The 15,517-nt window shown below is 37.4% G+C and overlaps 1 protein-coding gene across 10 annotated transcripts in view; it reads left to right on the forward strand.

Moving 5' to 3' along the window:
* Positions 1–292: 292 nt before the first annotated feature.
* apba2b (amyloid beta precursor protein binding family A member 2b) overlaps positions 293–15,517 on the forward strand; it is a 246,004-nt gene continuing 230,779 nt past the window's right edge. For 5 of the 10 annotated variants that reach the window (XR_015495742.1, XM_087261277.1, XM_087261279.1 and 2 more), the window contains exon 1: positions 293–390. The gene's annotated coding sequence lies outside the window, so the exon portion shown is untranslated. The remainder of the gene's footprint in view (positions 391–15,517) is intronic. The other 5 variants (XR_015495741.1, XM_087261278.1, XM_087261280.1 and 2 more) reach the window with 1 other exon arrangement.

Here is a 15,517-nt window from a genome sequence, read left to right on the forward strand (position 1 = left end):
TAGGCTAATTAGTACTAATAATGACATATTAGAAGGTAAAACAAATAAAACGTCTAAAGAATAAGACTTTGATTATGCTGATGGTGATTTGATTTAAAGTCAATTAAAATGATAACATCTTTTTTAGATGAATTCACGCAATGAAATTCTCTCTCTCTCTCTCTCTCTCTCTCTCTCTCTCTCTCTCTCTCTCTCTCTCTCTCGGGTGGGGTTTGTGTTGGTTCAGCCCAGCGCTGCAGTGGAGCGCCCCCTGCCGGTCTCTCCGTCTGCTTTTCGAGCTTCTGTTCTCTTCAGTCTCCGGGATGCGGTGTCGGTGCGGTTCCCATTCTCTCTACCTCTGAAAACACAGGACGTCTATATATGAACATCACAGCAACAAAGGGTATGCAGGTAGGCTGCTTTTCTGTGTCTTACTTCCGAGTCTGAATGTTTACAGTCGCTTGTTTTCGATGCGGAATGAAGTGATGCGCTCCTGAAGGATACGACAGGATTTCATCCTCTCGGTGCAACATCAAACCCGCTGCTACAATCACGAACATGATGATACTTCTCTTTAGTCCACCTCCTCAGCCGGCTTTCACAATTTAAATTCACTGCTACAGTAGAGGAGATGGAAATTGCCAAAACTGAAGGGTCTTCAGTGTTTCTTTCATTGTTTTTCTGGTTCTTTTCTGGTCCTTTCCGTTGGAGTCTTGGCGTGACTATTGACTTTCGCATTAAGGTCCATATTAAACACATGACTACAAATCTACAAATGTTGTAACGAAAAAGTAGCTAGTGAGTCCTCAAAAAGTTGGTGGCAAATATAACATTGTAATTTAACTAGCCTATCTATCTATCTATCTATCTATCTATCTATCTATCTATCTATCTATCTATCTATCTATCTATCTATCTATCTATCTATCTATCTATCTATCTTATATTAACACTTTTTTAATTGAATAAATGCATTTAAAACATTTGTAATTATTGATTTAATTATTGTATTACATTATATTGTCATGCATATTAATCCATCATTATATAGTTGATTGTGTTTTTATTTATTTATTTACTTGAGAGAAATGTATCACCTTAATAGTTACAATCATATGTAAATCGTACCCTAAAATCTTGTAGTTCTATAGTTCGCTTCAGCACAAATAGGTAGCCGAGGGATATCATTATCATTCAGACTTTGTTTTGTTTACAATTACAAACAGATGTGCTTGGCCAGTAGCCAGTGAAGTCTGATTAATAAATCTGTTTGTACAGGGAATTTAGCTTTTTCATCCAGGTATAAATACTTTAGCAACTGGCACGTGAAATCACGATTAGATAGTACGGTTTTAATTGTAGAATATAAACAATGTTCTGCCCTTGGTTTTTTCTGGCTGATTTGCAGAGCTTAACATTATCATAGTGAATCAAGCATCAAATCCAAAAAATGAAGCATCATGCTGCTGCTCACACTGCCGTAAAATATATGAACTCGCTTTTTTGTCCAGAGAACAATAGCCAGTCCACTCCCCTGAATGGATCAATAAAACCATTTGAACTAAAAATAGAGTGTATATTGTAAAAAATTATGGTGATCAACTATAAAATGGCATACAGCTTATAATAGAAGCTGATGATTACGCAATACATACTTAATTGAAAGGAGTTGGGACTTTTGGGACTTTCAAAACACGCACGAGAAAGACAGTTTTGGAGAGAGGGAGTCAGAATGAGCGAGAGTGATTATGAAGGTGCATAATTCCTGAGTGTGTGATCTCAGCTGGTGGTTCCGTCTCCACAACAGTCTCCTGCCGCTCTCTTGTCCAGGCAACCTGCTCTCTCTCACACACACACATGCACACGCACACATACACATACGCACACACTCTGCCCCACCCCTCATTCTCAGATCCCTTATTGTCACAGATCCGTGTTGAAGGACAAACAGTGTTCGCGGGAGGATGCTGAGAATTATTTATGCATCAGCAGGACGTTTAGAAATTGATCACTTGCAGGAACTGGATAGAGACATAGATGCAAAGAAAATTATTAGACAATTTTAGCAATGCAATATTTACTTTTTTCACACATTTGTACAGTTAATGATGATGTGTAATATTTTTATTTAAAAAATGTATGAGTTATTTTATGTTTCACTTTTGTTTTTCTGTTGTCTTTGTCAAGCACCAATGCGTCACAGCATGTATACTCACAACAATACCTGCCAATAGATTTGATTCTGACCAGACAAACAGATATGCTGATGATAAAGTATATCATGAAAAGTCTATACGTTTTCAGGTAATTTTGCATAAGTCTTTTTGAATGGAAAGTCTAGCTGTCGGTTGTTGGTGTCGGTGTGGGCTTTTTTTAGGGTGTTACTAATGTGGGCGTAAGCGGTTTTGGCCCAAAGCTGCTGTCAGGTTTAACACTTGCTCTGATATATGCGATCCAGTTGCCTTTTTTGAGAGTGTGTGTGTGTGTTTATGTGATAACCTCTGGCAGTGTGCCCAGAAAGAGGAGGACAGGGGTCAGAGAGACATGTTTTCACTCAGCTCAATTTAAAATCTACTGCTTATACATATATACATGGGATTATGAGCAGACACACAGGCACATCCACTGGAAAGGTGCATAAAGAATACATTTGTTTGAGTTAATATACTGTACATACACTAGCATTTAAAGGTTTTGGGGTCAAACTCTTTTTAAAAATGATATACATTTTATTTTAAAAGAAGTCTCTTTATATCCAAGGCTGTGTTTATATGATAAATGTAAATACAATAACAGTTATTTTGGGAAAAACTGTTATAGTTTATAAGAACGGTTTTCTTGTTAAATATACAAATAAAACTCATTTATTCCTGTTATGTAAAGTTTAATTGGTGCAGTCAAGAAGGTCGCTGGTTCGAGCTCTGGCTGGGCCAAATGGCATTTCTGTGTGGATTTTGCACGTTCTCCCCTTGTTCATGTGGGTTTTCTCTAGGTGCTCCGGTTTCCACAGTTCAAAGACATGCGCTAAAGGTGAATTAGGTAGGCTAAATTGGCCGTAGTGTATATATGTATGTCCTGGTTCTCCAGGTTGGGGGTTGAGTGTTGGGCTAACGACCCACCATGTAAAAATGAGTTATGAAACACCAACAAGGTGCGGCTAAATATCAACTTCGATATAAATCGCCCCTGGGAGTAAGTAGATGTGTAAAGTTGAATTATCAGAAGTCATTAGTCCAATCTTCAGTTAGACGATCCCTCAAATATCAATCATGCTGACTAGGTTCTGCTCAATAAATATTTCATATGATTATTATTGTTAAAAAATAACAAAAACATGACAAAAAACGTATTCTTTGATGAACAAGTTTTGAAGGAACAGCATTTATTTCATGTAGTATTTTTGTTGCAGTTAAAGTGTTTATTGTCAAATTAATTGAGTTGTCCATATTTGAATATACAGAGGTAAAAACAAAAGTAAAGAAATAATTTTAAATAATTTTATATGATATTATTGCGGCTTAAATGGACAGTTCACCAAAAATGATCATTTTCTTACTATTTACTCTTCCTCATGTGCTTTTAAACCTTATGGGGTTCTTTCTTCTGTACAAAATAAGGTATTTTGAAAAATGCTGGTTAATGGCACCCACTGGCTCTGTCCGAAACCGCCTACTACTCAGTAGGTACTGCATTTGAATTTAAACGTACTACTCGGCCGTTAAAAAAGTATGTTCTATACTGTATGAATGTAAAAAGTATGAATGGAATTCAGACGTACTACATCTGTCATTTTGTCATGGTCATGTGACCTACCTGCGTCAGTTGCGTCGCTTCACTCCCATTCATGAATTCTCTCGTGGGGCATCTTGGGATAGCGCAGCATGCATGGGATGCGCACTTCAGAATCTCGCTGGAAGTAGTAAGCCATCCGAGTACTTCTTGCATACTGCTTTTCGAATTCTATCAATTCGGACATACTACTCAGCTCGCATACTGATTTAAGCATACTATATAGTATGGAAGTATGCGGTTTCGGACACAGCCACTGACTTCCATAGTGGGTAAAAATACCCCAATGGGTCCCATCAACCAGCATTCATTTATTCATTCATTCAATAATTTTCTTTCGGCTTAGTGCCTTTATTTATCAGGAGTCGCCACAGCAGAATGAACCGCCAACTTATCCAGCATTTGTTTCACGCAGCGGATGCCCTTCCAGCCACTACCCAACACTGGGAAACACCCATACACTCTTGCATTCACACACATACACTACGGCCAATTTAGCTTACTCAATTTACCTATAGTGCACTTTTTTGGACTGTGGGGGTAACCGGAGCACCCGGAGAAAACCCTCGCAAACATGTGAAAAATATGCAAACTCCGCACAATAACTCCAATTGACCCAGCGAAGTTCTTTGTTTTGAGGCGACAGTGCTAACCACCATGCTCAACCAGCATTCTTCAAAATAACTTTTTTTGTGTTCAACAAAAAAAAAAGCTCAATTAATGCTTAATTATTAATGGCCACTGTTGAAAATGTGCCGTTTATTGAGCTTTAAAACATGCTTTCTAGGACTTGCAGAATAATATTAAAAATCCTTTTCAATGCTGTAGTGCCCTGAGCTTAGTGCACAAATTTGGAGCACACTGATGACATCCCTAGAGAAGCATACATTAAGGATGCGTAATGGGGGTGTGCCGCTGGCTCTGACTTCAGAATGATGTAAATACCATGTAGAAGGACATGATTTCATCTGAAGCTTCACCCACACAGTTACACGGGTGCTAATGATCTTAGACTGGCCAGGATATGTTGTATCACTGGCAGAACATTTGTGTTTGTTAGCATTTTTTTTCTCTTTCACATATCAGAAGCTGAGTTGTTTTGGCTCTGTTTATAGACCCTTTTCCCATTTCTGGGTTTTTTCAGTAGAGGAATAGTTGGTAAAACTTAGAGCGCAGTGAATGTGAGAATTCAACAAATATTTTTTACAATATTTTTTTGCTAAAATAATAAAAGAAAACTCCATGATGATGTTATAAAGATGAAAAAGGAAAAATAGTGTGAGACTAATAACGGCAACCAGAGAAGAGAATAACATCAAATTTACTGTCATGACAATAGACACTGCATTAGAAACGCCTCACACAAGCTGTAATTAGTTTTTAATCATTTGAAGCAAAGATTATATAATGCGTACTTACATATAAATGTTCATACGTTTTTTTAAAAATCTAAATATTAAAAAGTTTCAAGGATTTAAGATGCTGATGATCATTAAACAGGCTTATGAAAAGGGTCCATTAGGGCTGTGCAATATAATGAAAAATGATGATAAATGATGATAAAAAGCATTTACAATATTCATAACGCAAAGAGGTGCAACAAATTAAATTCATTTTTGTGCAAAGCATTTTTGTTGCATATATATTTAAAACCAGTTATATTTAAACCTGCCGTTATGCTATTGGCTATTGTGTTGTCTAAATGTTTGCACCTTGACAGTTTTTATTAGCCTGAATTAGATTGAATTAGATCAGAAAACTATATATTACTTACTTAATTTTCTTTCTTAATTTAAAAATCTATTTACTGCTTGTTCAAACTACTTATTGAAAATGAAAAACACAATTTATGAGTTTTTTTTTTTTGAGACAACTTAATTGTTTTATGTTCAATCCACTTAATTTTCAATCCCATTGCCAGGTAGGGTTCAGGTGGTTCGAAAGACCCACCCCCATATGACACCCCTATAAGGTCCAGAGTTTGTCAGATATATAAGGTCATTTGTTCTATTTTTACTGCTACACCATCGTAAATTGTGAAAATAAACCATTATAGGCTTTAAGGCTTTAAGAAGAAGCCAAATCATCTCTTTTAATAGAGAAAACATTTTACAAGTAACTTTTATTCCAAATCTTTGACTTTATTCTTGAAACAAATAAATGACCAATAAAACGGTGTGAAGCACCAAAAGCAGTCCATATCAAAATTAGTTTGAATACTATGGCTATTGTGGTTGTTTTTTACAAGAGAGGCTAGACAAATTATGAAGCTCTTTTATTATTATTATGTTTACATTTTTTCATTTTCAAATAGCCAAATTCTAACTGAGGAAAGTTCAATGTGCTGGCCAGTTTGTTATTTGCCTGATAAATGACAATAGGCTACAGATTCCTATTTTCTAAGGATGTATGATGTAATAAAATTGTATTTTAAAAATAAGTATTTGTTAAATTTTTATTATTCTAAATCTTTAGAAAAGATTTTGGTACATTAAAAAGTGTTGTTATGATGACCATCCAACAAGCCTATCCAGCTAAAAATAGTGCTTAAAATGTCACTAAGGTAAAATAGAAAATGAGGCGAATAACTGCAAAAAGGCCCACTTTTTAAGAAAAAAAGAATCACCCCTTTTACCATGCTGGCTACGAGCCTGAGTTTGTTAAGTTAACTTAATAATTTGTGTTAGGACAACATGAATGAATTGTGTGAAACCCTGCAGTTTCTACAGTGTATTATGATATTATTATGATTTTTAAATGTATAAACAAAGTAGCATTTCTCAAGGGACATTACGTCACAAGAAATATTATAGACCCTTTTCACATTTCCGGGTTTCTCAGTAGCGCAAGGCATCATAGTCGGGTAAACTTAGAGCACAGCAAATCAGACAGTACAACAAATAATGTTTTTATAATCCTGTGTGCTGAAATAATAAAAAAATGCCACAATGGTGTTATCACGACTTTCAGGGAAAGGAAATCAATTTTCTAAGACTGATGATGGCAGTCAGGGGAAAGAAAAGTGTCAAATTTACTCTCTTACACTCTCCCATTAGAAACATCTTGCATAATCTTTAAATAGTTTTTTGTAATTGGACACAAAGATGATATTATGCATTCATAAATGCACATAAATGTTCATAAATTTTTTGAAAATCAAAATATTATAAACTTTCAAGAATATAAGATTTTGATGAGCGTTAAATGTGTCATAACAGTCTTGTTAAAAGGCTCCATTATCGCAATACTCAACAACAACATTGGATATTGCATATATTCGCTATATCATGCAGCTCTACTCTGAATAAATATGAAAGTCACCTGACATACATGGCATTCAGAAATAAGCCTTGCTTTGCAAGAATCTCTTTCTGTGTAGTGACTTTTACTATTTATGGTATTAAATGTTTCATTTTCATATACTCGAGTTTAAATAAATTCACACTAAAGATGGGTTTGGGGTTTTTAACTTCAGAAATGACATCTCCTATCAGCTTTTAAATTACACAGTGCAGTGAAATGAAACAGAGGTGCCTTATTGGACACAAGCCCTGTAATGCATTATGTGTCTTTTGGTCAAACCGGGGGAGGATTAATATTGATGTTTATAAAAAGCTCAGCTGCTCTGACTATATGATTGAACGCTCTGCTCTTTTGATGTTGTTTACTTGTGAAATATGTGAAATAATCCAGTAGAAGAGCATGCATGTCAGATATTTAAAAAGTGTGTTGAAGCCATGTGAAAGTGGCTTGTTTAGCATGCTATCAGCCCAGTATAAAGAGAGAAGGCTTCTGTGTTTGTGGATTTTACCTTTCTTTATCATCTTTCCTCCTCATACATAAATGAACATTTGCATTCTTTTTGGGAGGCTCAGTCCACCTTGAGATTGCATTACTCACCGAAGGCTCTTTTATCCATTTACTGCTTTCATCCTCTTTTTGTATTGTGTAAAAACAGAATATTGTGTGCTCATGTGTGATGTGAGAAAGGTCTTTGTCATTTTTTTTTCACACTCGCTGGCTGAAGTTCATCTGACTCAAGATTATGAAACAATGTTGCTCTTCATCTTTTTCATTCATTAAGGAGACTATGCGTTCTTTGAAAAGCTAATTATCTTTTGCCTCGGGGTATATGAGCATCTTGCCTCCAATATCTGATGAAATATCTGCCATACTGCTCTAAGTCTAGCACTGTCAACTATACGTTTTCTAGGCTGTTTGAAGTTTTTTTTTTCTTAATAGTGACTCACTGGTGAATCACTTTCTGGGTATACTGGCTGTTTTCTCATACAACTCCTCTTTCCCTGCGTTTCTATATTTGGTAGCAAGGTCGTTCCTTGTGAATTAAGATTCTGTCAAGTCAGTTTAATTTGAATAGTGCTGGCTGAGGTGTTCAGTCTTTTTATGCCAAAGGTCTTTTAGTGGAGAGACAAACTTTAAGTTGTTGTGCAACAAACTTTGTCAAAATTGTTTGTCTTAAACTAATCATCAAATGAAAATGTATTGATTTAAATTATTTTAATATGAACTCTTTATTGGCGACATGGTGGCTCAGTGGTTGGCACTGTTGCCTGACAGCAAGAAGGTTGCTGGGTCGAGTCCCGGCTGTGTCAGTTCGCATGTTTCTGTGAAGTTTGCATGTTTTCCATGTGTTTGCGTGTGTTTCCGCTGGGTGCTCTGGTTTCCCTGACAGTCCAAAGACATGCGCTTTAGGTGAATCGGGTAAGCTAAATTGGCTGTAGTGTATGTATGTGAATGCAAGAGTAGATGGGTGTTTTCCGGTGTTGGGTTGCAGCTGGAAGGGCATCTGCTGCGTAAAACATATGCTGGATAAGTTGGTGGTTCATTCTGCTATGGCGACCCCTGATTAATAAAGGCACTAAGCCACAGGTGTCAAACTCAGTTCCAAAAGGGCCGCAGCTCTGCACAGTTTAGTTCCAACCCTAATTAAACACACCTGATCAAACTAATTGAGTCCTTCAGGCTTGTTTGAAACCTACAGGTAAGTGTGTTGGAGCAGGGTTGGAACTAAACTATGCAGGGCTTCGGCCTTCCAGGAATTGAGTTTGACACCCCTGCACCAAGCCGAAAAGACTTTTTTTGGCGACACGATAAAATAATCGAGACTAAGTTGGCGCAGGTTGACGCAAAATGAATGAATGAATAAACTCAATATTTATATATGTGACCCTGGAGCACACAGTAGTCTGTTACAGTCTAAAGAGATCAATTCTACTTTGTGAACACCGCCTAACCTGCCTAACTAAGTTCAGGTGTTACTTTTGCAAACATCTGTAACTTTCTGAAATATTATTCAAACAATCAATCTTCATGATCATCCTTAGAGTAAGAATTTGAGTGGAACTGATATAAAAAAATCATTATTAACTCTTGTTATATTACATCAGAAGCTTTGGGATCTTAAACTCTAGATTATGGTCAGGGGCATGACACTTCAAACACATGATTGATGTATTTGGCCTATCAAAAGCCACTGGGTCAGCTGGCCAATCAGAACACTTTAAGCTTTTTTGAATCCGCAAATAGAGGTGCTGCAATAATGTACAGATTGGGGGATTTCTGGTAAACATAATACACTAAATAATAGCTTTTAAAAATAGCAAACATATATATTATTATTTCACATTACTCAAAAGAAGGTTTGTTGTTGCTTTTGTTTCATCATGTTACCATGGTGACATGGCAAATTTGTCACAGTAATTATTTTTTCGATATACCAATGACTATAGTAGAACTTGAAATTCTTAGATGTAGTTTTGATAGATGTGGGGTGGCCAGATTTCTCAATCAGAAAGGACAACATCATCACTGGACACAAATAATTGTTTTTATATATTAAAATGTATATTTTTTTAAAACTGTGGTTATCATTAAAAACATGAATTTAAGACTAATGTATTAAAACAGACGTCAAGCACAATTCAGCACGAGACACAATATATTCAATAGTTTGTGCTGTTTTTTTCACGGGGCGAAGCAGTTGCGCAGTAGGTAGTGCTGTGACCTCACAGCAAGAAGGTCGGTGGGTCGCTGGTTCGAACCTCGGCTCAGTTGGCGTTTCTGTGTGGAGTTTGCACGTTCTCCCTGCCTTTGCGTGGGTTTCCTCCGGGTGCTCTGGTTTCCACCACAGTCCAAAGACATTCGTACAGGTGAATTGGGTAGGCTAAATTGTCCATAGTGTGTGTGTGAATGTGTGTGTGGATGTTTCTCAGTGATGGGTTGCAGCTGGAAGGCATCCACTGCGTAAAAACTTGCTGGATAAGTTGGCGGTTCATTCCGCTGTGGCGACCCCGGATTAATAAAGGGACTAAGCCAACAAGAAAATGAATGAATGTTTTTTTCACCAAACCTCATTATGTTCAGTAGTGATTTAATCTTGCCACAGCTATAATAAATCCCTTTTACTTATGAGCTGATCTCCTATGCAATGCTTATTCAGTGACATACATCAAGCAAAGCATAAAATAAAAATTTTAAGGCTGCGTTTGTATGACAAGGTGTATCCAAAATAATTTTAATGACGTTTGTGTTTTAAAAAAAGTTTCACATTTATGTGAAAATGGCGACAATGTTTTCAAAAAGATTTAAACATCTGCAAAAATGGCCAAAAACGCTAAATTACCTATGCTTGGCTAGTATTTGTTGCTGTCACTTTCATAGTAAACAGCACCTGCAGGAGAGTGATAATGTTGTGCCTCTGTGCTAATGTGTATGTAGAATTTGCCATGTGCGTAACATGTGTCTGCACTGTTGATTGTAATGTAAAGTGAATACACTTTGCTAATGAACCGTTAGCAAACACATGTGACATGAGCAACAACAACAACACATGCTCTGCCATTGTTGTTTCTGTTTGCACTTGCCTTTAATCTACACCTCCCTAAACATGTCCCAACGTTATCATTTTTAAAGACATTCGTTTTTGGGTGTTGACAAGGACACAACAACAACAGCAGTGCTTTCTTTTGCCTCTAAAACCAAACTGAATTATGGAACTGTCCTGGAAAAAATAGGACCTCTGGTCACCTGGTTGGTAGATGTTAACTTAATATTGGACTTTTATGCTTCCCAGTACTTTTATGTTTCACAGTATTGTGATTACTGCTCTAAAACTTTTTTCCCTCTTTGAAGACAATATATTTTAACAGTAAACTTTTCCGGCTAAATTATTCACATGAATCATTGACTTCTTTAGTCTTCATTAGTTACAAAAACACTGATTTCTTTACAATCTAAAGTAGCATCTTTGGATAATTTTTTTTCTGGAGATACTGTTGTGCTAAAAAACAAAACAAACAAACAAACAAAAAAAATCTTACATATATATCATAGGAGTGATATGACAGAAAATTTTAGCAGTTTTAAAACCTTGACTTTTTCAAACTCGGTATACATTGAAAAGGGTTATTGTCTCATGCCTTTATATTGATGCACCTCTTCAAGACCCCTGCATGGTGAATTCACGATACCAAATATCTCTCAAAACAGCTATATAGCAAGCTTTACAGAAATAATCTACACTCGAAAAAATGTCATGCTTTTTGCTTATTTGAAATGAGCAGAAGTAACAACTTAATTGTTTTATATATTTTTTTTATTGTTTTATGTTCAATCCACTTAAACTTGTTAAGTTAACTTAATCGGTTATTTTATTTTTTTTTTTTGGGGACTAGGCTCGGGTTGATAGACAATGCAATCATCCATCGCCGATGGCCTATAGACATCACAATGCTGAGCCGGCATCGCGATCCTCCGCCCCTGTTGCAGCAGCAACCCGCTCACGAAAAACACTCAGACCCCATTCACACTAAAACGTCTTAGTTTTAAAATGGCATTTTAGAACTAAAGCGATCCACGTCCACACTGGGGTTTTACCCAGCATTTCTGAACAGCTCTTCATCCACACCACTACACAGCTGAAAACACACATCATGTGACCACGCACACAAACTCTGCCATGCGCTGCAACAGCATATGCGCACATCTGAGCTCCAGGCAGTCAGTGGGTGCTTTGAGCACAAAACCCCAGAAACCAGTCCACGTCTGACAGTTTGTCAAGGATTTACCGCTGGATCGCGTCTCACTATAGTTGTTAAAAGTAATATTTATTTAATTTTGTCTCTATCTTACAACTTTTCTGTCTTTTGAATCTATCAGGTAACGTGTCACAGTGTCAGTACACTGCTTCAATCTTTCGCTTTCATGCTTTTACTGCAATGTTTCACATTAGCCCAAGCCCGGATTGGCTAATCGGGAGAACCGGGAGAATTCCCGGTGGGCCGGTCCGTTTTTTGGCTGCGAGGGCCGGTGTCCCTAGCTGCTTGCACTCTCAGCAGTTGCACTTTTTAAATTTATTTGTTTATTTGACCATAACCTCACTGTTTTTAATAATTATTTTGCCGCAGCTCCGCTCTTTTTATTTATTTTCTCGCAGCCCCGTGAGCTAAATGCAGCCCGCAGGTTAATGATGATCATCATTAACCTGCGGGCTGCACCCCATTCCACCCCAAACAGCGGCACCTTAGTGAATATTAATTAATATTAATGAATATTACACTACTACTACATTAATAAATCTTAACTTTTAATCTTAACATAGCTTGATCAGAAATCTAAAATGGGGAGAAAAAGATTAAGGTAAAAAAAGAGTAGACATCAATAGGAGCAGATAACATTGCAGTGCTTAACAGTGCCATCGTAGTCTAGTGGTTAGCACGTTACGCATTGACGCAGCCGACCCGAGTTCGAACCTCACCAGAGTAAAATATGTTTTTTTTTTCAGTGTTAAGACATAAAATACTGTTTGGGTTACTTATGTAGGGGTACATATTTTTTTTGTGTGACGACTGTTACAAACGACTGGATATCTATAAAGAATGAATGTTCTCATATTTTTGAAAAACATTTGAAGTTCTAAAGCAGCTGTGTCCTTGAAAAAGACGTGTTAGTGTCATTTGAAACTGAATTGGAAATGAGGTTATTTTAATATTGTCAGTCGTCGACTGAGGTGGGCCGGTCTAAGGCTTGAAACTCCAGAGCTAAAAAGGAGTCCCACTCCGGCCCTGCATTAGCCCTTGTACAATGCCAAATTGGTCAACATCGCCCAACCCTAATTGGGACAACATAAATAAGTTGTGTGGAACCCTGCGTTTTTTACAGTGTATGATAGTAGTACTTCTCTTGCCAATGTGTATTAATTTAAATCTCTAAAGTACTAGCTGTTTGATATATCTAATATTATGCATAGCTTATTTAATAAGAATCTTTCAGATTAATCTGTTCACAGGACACGCGCACATGCTTTCTGGTAGTATTGATTGACCCCCTCTTGCATGTAATTTGCTACAACCACATTCAGTCACCTGTATCTCTCCTGGGGAAAAGAGATACGAGGGAAAATGTCTTTTGTGTTTCATGCAGCGGCCGTGTTGAAAATGCAGCCCACTGAATTTAGTCTCAGAATGACTCATGTAGCACCAGCAGAAAAGCTCCATCTGCCTTCCTGCTGCCTTTTGTGTATCTGTCAATAAACGTCTACACTTGAAAAAAACGAATACACAAATCATTCTTTTTGAGGCAGGAAGGGAGCGCGTATTTTTGCAGCGCAGGGTTTTTCTCTGCTGATGTGGAAAGGCTGCGCTGACCTGTTCTCTGTTGAGAGATGATGCTCTGTTGATATTTGTGATGGGTCATTTGGGCTTGTGCTTTAGCTGCTGGTGTTTACTGCAGTCTGAAGGTCACCAGGCTCGTCCCTGCTGGGACAACAGCACCTTAAATCTCCGCAGCGTCTGTTTTCAGCTATTCATATACACAGAGCTGACTCATTGACAGAACGAATGCGTGTAGCTATCGAAGATTTATCTTTATGTAAGCCTAACTTCCCTCTTGCATTTAGAGTAGCACTGCTGGATCATCCTCAGGGTGCTTTTCAGTTTGAGGAGTGCTGAAGTCTTGCCTGTGAAACACAACAGGAAAAAGTAATGCATCCAGACCAGGTTCAGCTCTGTGAAAGGGCGATACATCTTTTTTTTTTTTTTTGCCGCACAGTTAGCCTCGCGCCATTTCAGATCCATGTACATTAGCATTTAAATGAGCTAACTTGATTTTACCCAGTTCAGGCTCCATTGTCTCCGTTTGAATGAGTCCACACTCAGCGTACTGAATAGTATGAGATCAGACGATCCATTTACTCCTGCTCTCAGTCTTTAATAACGTGGAGGATTCACTAACTAATGGGACCACAGGTGAAGAGCGGACAAATCTCCCTGTCCTAATGTCTGTTTTCATTCAGTTTACATCTGATGAGACTGCAATCATGTGCCATTGTCAATTCTATGAATTTGTATTAATGTTTCTGAAAGAAACTGAGAGCACAGTTTTGTAGATCACTGTTTGTTTGTATTTACCAGTGGCACATTGTGTATATAATATAAAGTACAGCTTTAAATTACAATTAATTATCATTAATAGACAATTGTATAATAATTAAAACTGTACAATAGAAACTGTAACAGGGATTTAATAAAAATTTTTTATCTAGAATGTATATAGGACAATGTTTGCAATTGATCAAAGGCTGTTTAAAACCAGTGAAAGAATCAATGAGTATGTTTACATGGACACCAATAATCTGATTTTATTATGATTAAGACAATACTCTGATTAAGAGTCTACCATGTAAACAGTGATTTATGATTGCCTTAATCCGACTAAAATCAGTGGCGTAGCGCAAAATGCGGAGGCCCCCCTACAGGGGGGGGTGAGAGACAACACGGGGAAGCGATCACAAATTGAGGAGCGGGGAAGGGAAGTGGGGTGGAGCGACAACCCGGGGAAGCCCTCACAAACTGAGGAGCGATCACAAACCGAAAGCGGCGAGATCGTTAAAGTAGCCAGAAGTCATTCATTTTTAATGAGAACCGGCGGCGAGGAACAGCGCGGCGCATCTTCTCCGGTGTGAGCATCGAGGATAGAGAACACAGACCTCTGAACTTTGGTTCCGACCACAGTTGTTCCCAAGAGTTGTTTCCCTGCGGGCCCGTCCGCTACGCCACTGACTTAAATCATAATCAAACTAACCAGAAATCGAATAAATACATTTGGAGTATGCCGATTTTTGTTGCACTATTGAAGTGCAGTATAGACATGTAAACACCTTAATCAAACTATTAGGACTTTTCGCCAAACTTTGCGACATGATATTCAATACACACACAACTGTTTGGCACTATTCTCTGCACCTACAGAGTAAGTAAAGGAGCACACACACCATAGCGAAATGCAGAGGTTTTTTTCCATTCAGCGTACGGTGTCAAATTCCATTAAAACACCAGTCATTACTTCATACTCGCATCAAATAGTTTGTCAACATGGACATGAATGCATGTTTCTAAATCAAAAGTGAAAGTGCCAAACTGCAGTTAAAGTGGACAAATTTAAAATTAAACATGCAAAATTACATGAAAATCTAAAGGAAATGTGGATAGCGTAGTAAGACAATGATTATCAGTCACGTTAATGGATCTTTGTGCTATAACATGTAAAACGGGATCATGAAAGAAACATTTAAAAAGCAACTTGTGTAAACTCCTTAATCTTAAAATCAGATATACCTTAATAGACAAGGTTCTGTTATTTGGCAAAATTTGGTCCCCTTTTATTTCCTTTTTACAAACTTGTAATTAATATGTTTACTATGCCTTTAGTACCTACGTTTACTGTTGGATAG

Source organism: Danio rerio, chromosome 7 (assembly GCF_052040795.2).
Source record: "Danio rerio strain M-AB ecotype USA chromosome 7, GRCz13ab, whole genome shotgun sequence".
In the NCBI taxonomy this organism is placed as follows: Eukaryota; Metazoa; Chordata; class Actinopteri; order Cypriniformes; family Danionidae; genus Danio; species Danio rerio.